Source organism: Acanthopagrus latus, chromosome 17 (assembly GCF_904848185.1).
Source record: "Acanthopagrus latus isolate v.2019 chromosome 17, fAcaLat1.1, whole genome shotgun sequence".
NCBI lineage: Eukaryota > Metazoa > Chordata > Actinopteri > Spariformes > Sparidae > Acanthopagrus > Acanthopagrus latus.
Genome location: NC_051055.1, coordinates 28,553,352 through 28,557,504, shown reverse-complemented (window position 1 = coordinate 28,557,504; position 4,153 = coordinate 28,553,352). Strand labels below are relative to the sequence as shown.

The following is a 4,153-nucleotide window of genomic DNA, read 5'->3' as shown; positions in this document are numbered from 1 at the left end:
CTGTGGCGGCTCGTCTCCGTTGGCGTCCATCACCTGCAAGATGAGAAAGAAGAGCAGTGGTAGTTTCACGTCTCTTTGTGCAGGTTTTGTGGGGATTTTGTGGAAGTTTTTAGTGAATTTGTGGAAGTTTGTAGAGTTGTTGTGTGTCATTGTGGAGGTTTTCTGTGTATTTGTAGAGATTTTGTGTTTTGTTGAAGTTTTTAGTGAATTTGTGGAGGTTTGAGTATATTTGTGAAGGGTTTGTGTATTTGTGGAGATTTTGTGCATATTTGTGGAGATTTTGTGTATTTGTGGAGGTTTTTAGTGAATTTGTGTGTCATTGTGAAGGTTTTGTATGTCATTGTGGACTTTTCGTGTGTTTTTATGGTTATTTTATGTGTCACTATGAAGATTTTTAGATTTTTGTTTGGAGATTTGTGTTTATTTGTAGAGGTTTTGAGTGTATCTCTAAAAAGCATTTAACGTGTATACACTTAGAGCCACAACATTAGAACTAGTGACAGGTGAAATAAATGACATTTATCATTGTGTTCCAATGCCATGTTCGGCTGTGAAACCATGAGTACTGGCATTCATGTGGACGTCTCTTTGACAAACACAAGTCACCCAAACACAGCTGCAGACCGAATACACCCCATCATGGCAGCAGCGCTCCTTGATGGCAGTGCCCCCCCTGCAGGATAATGTGCCTGCAATGACCCGAAAAAACCCGAGTAACATGGGAAAGAGCTCAAGGTGTCAACCTGGCCTCCAGATTCCCCAGATCTCAATCCAACTGAGCTTCCAATGTGTGCAGTCTGAGCCAAGAACGATCCATGGGGGCCCCAACAGTTGGTTCTGGCGCATCCAACAGATGCTCAACTGGACTGGGATCTGGAGAATGAGGAGACCAGTTTGGCACCTTGGGTTCTTTGCCATGAAGGGGTGTAGTTGGTCTGAACGGTGTTTAGGTGGGTGGTGTTTGTCAAAGAGGCTCCACAGAAATGACAGAACTCAATGTTTCCCAGCAGAACATTTGATTGTAACAAGATGATCAATGCTCACTTCACTTGTCAACTGTTTTAATGTTTTGTCTGAACAGTGTAGATACACATGTTAAATAAAATATAATTATACAATTTATATCATATATAAATGACATCAAATAAATGCAGGTGTTCTAAACAGACTTACTGTTTACATTTTCTCTCAGCAAACAAAACCCATTTAACATGTTTAACTGAAACAAGGCCAGTTGCCTCCAATATAGCACTTAGTAAAACCCATTTAAAATACTACTTTTACTTCCTTCTTTTATTTCCCATTGAAGTAATTTGTACATCACTTAATTGCACATTTGTTTGCCTTTTTAATTATTTTTTTTCCAAAACAAACAGAAAAGAGGGAGAGAGACTAGTGTCCCAACAGTGACACCGTAGTGGCTTCTGACAACCCAAACTGTCGGTATTAAATGACCTGTGAATGAGACTCGACTATCCTTTACTGAATCATTTACTGATCATAGAGTATTAATGAGCAGCAACTGACAAATCTCACACTTTTCTTTAATTTTTGCACCACCATTGCACTGACCTTGTTGGACCAGGTGTCTCTCCTCTCCGGGTCTGATCACCGTACAGGTCAGAGCTGTTCAACCTGAGGTCCCACTGTTCACCTAGAGAGAGGAGGAAATACATTAATATAATATAACATAATAAAACAACACTTCAACAACAAGAGTCTTCCATCACTGCACTGTAAAATCTACTATAATCTGATTTAATAAATGTGTTTTTAAAAGGCAAACCAAAAGTAAACCAAATGTATTAAGACCTGGGAACATTTAGTACTTTATACATGAGTAATATGAATTTAAAATCTATCTTTTGACACACAGGGAGTACATTCGAATGAATACATTCAGCGCAGGCTACAGTGAGGCTGCATATTGTGAGTTAAACTACTTTAGCTGCTCAAACGGATCTTTATAGATGCTGAAATCTTAACGTACTGAGACATTATTAACATTAAACACAACACAAGCTAACTAACTAGCTAGCTAACTGTGCTGTACTCAGATTTTCGCCTGTAAGGATGCTAGTATTAAAACAAGTTAACATTACACAGAACGATAATGGCGTCATGCTAACTCCAACAGACACACACGTTAGCTAACATGCAAACCTGTAAAAACACGACGATGAAATGACTCAGACGACTTTAAAAGTTCGTTATAGTGTCAGTACCTGGTTCATGTGTCCTTACCCGTTAATTAAGGCAGCTGAGCCGCTGCTAACATGTTTCCAAACCGTGCAGTGCATCTCCAACAACTTTAAAGTCAGCTAGCTAACATAGCATAACCACTCTGACCAGCAAACTTTAGCTAACCATATTTCATGGCGTTCTAAAGAATACATACATTTTTTTAAAAAAAAGTTTAATGCCGATCTTACCGAAACTACCTACTTGTTTTGAGATAGTGACCAAAGTTTAATTAACTGTGCATTATTCACGTAATAAACACTGCAGAGAAAAAACGGCCAAATCACAATGGAGGTTTGGTGCATGAGCAAAACATAACGTCCATTGCTGATTTAATTGGATGTAATTATAGAATTATGTTCCAGCCGAATTTACCTCAACACTTAACAGTAAAATGAGAGGTCTTCAGCTTCATGTTCAGAGCTATTTCTGAAAAAATAGAGGTAATCAAACCTCACTGACATGAGAGGGAGGCTGGGTTCCTTTTAACCCGCACTGGGCTCAGACAAGGCATAAAGGTAGTTACTCTGTGGAGCTCACTGATATATGAAGGAACATTACCTGAGCTTATTACCTGAGATCGGCAGGTAATAACTGATCTGTACAGCTCCCACACAGACATGAATACACTTATACTGAGCAGGTAACTGGACACATAAAGCAGATTCGTACAGAACATTTTACTCACCGTGTTCGTGTCCTCAGAGAAGAGCTGCTGGGACCAGAGTGAAGATCCATCAGCCATTTAAATACACATCTGAAGTTTTGGAGGGAAATCCACCATCTTCACGCGGGAAACGAACGAGACCGCCCCCTTTTGGTGCACACCACCTGGATTCGTCAGAACATCTGTGGGCGGGACTCATTTTGCTCATGGTTTCTGAGGATCCAACCTGTGAGTCCAGTAATCAATACTGTTCAGCTCAGTTGGTGTATTGAGGGTTTGTCTTTGCTCTTAGTTCGAGTCCCAGCCTGGAGTCTTTTGCTGCATCCTGCTTCCTGTCAACTCTGACCTGTCTTCTCCATAGAGGGCAAAATGAAAATGACTCAAATATTAGTATGATCAACAGGGATTAACAATTGATAATAGGTTTAAACGGTGTCATTTTTTTCCATTGATATTTAATTTCTCTGGTCTTTATTTGTTATTAATCCCAAACTAACAGAAAGTAATCAAGTTACATTACTTTGATATTGTGATCAGGTGAATTCAGGTAAACCTCAGCTCAAGTGTTATTTATTTCTGTTCTGTATTTTCACCATAAAAGTAATGAAATTAAATATGAATGATAACTTCCTGGGGTGATTTTTTTTTTTCCTGTACTATTGTTATTGGTTATTGTTAAAATGAACTGTCCTTAGGCTGCTGTGACACACAGATATCCCCATTTGCAGGACCAATGAAGGAGTTCTGATTCTGATTCTGAGTCAAACACAATCCATGGGAATTGCATGATCGGGTCAATGACTTAATATTCTGATCAGTCATAAATAAGAACATGTTTCTGATATTTTATCACTTGTTTGTGTTGGGTCAGCCACATGGTTCTGACAGGAGAGTGTTCTAAATTGCACTTACAAAGGAATGTGCATCGACCCTAGTGTCCAGTAGGTGGCGCCTGCTTGATACAGTCCCCCCAGGTTTGACAACTCCCATTTGCAATACTCTACAGTACTTGTAGGGTATGGGAGTATCTCCCAAACTCTACAATATCTCCATAAAATCAGAGTACAAATGCGAAAAAAAGTAAATAAAACATTACCGCAGTAGTAGCAATCTGCATCCTCTGTCACAATATGAACTGTGGAGAGTTTTATAAAGAAGCTGTGATGTGGCAGTGAAAAAATAAAATTGTAAAAATTCAAAATACTGAGGGTAGGCCTAAATTTCACATTTTAATTTTAAAAATTA

The 4,153-nt window shown here is 38.9% G+C and overlaps 1 long non-coding RNA gene across 1 annotated transcript; it reads right to left on the bottom strand.

Moving 5' to 3' along the window:
* Positions 1-1,591: 1,591 nt before the first annotated feature.
* Positions 1,592-4,020, bottom strand: LOC119006218. Its single transcript, XR_005070720.1, has 3 exons — positions 3,429-4,020; positions 2,930-3,258; positions 1,592-1,654 (listed from the first exon to the last, which is right to left on the bottom strand). It is a non-coding gene; the product is annotated as an uncharacterized LOC119006218 (long non-coding RNA).
* Between the last annotated feature and the right edge of the window lie 133 nt (positions 4,021-4,153).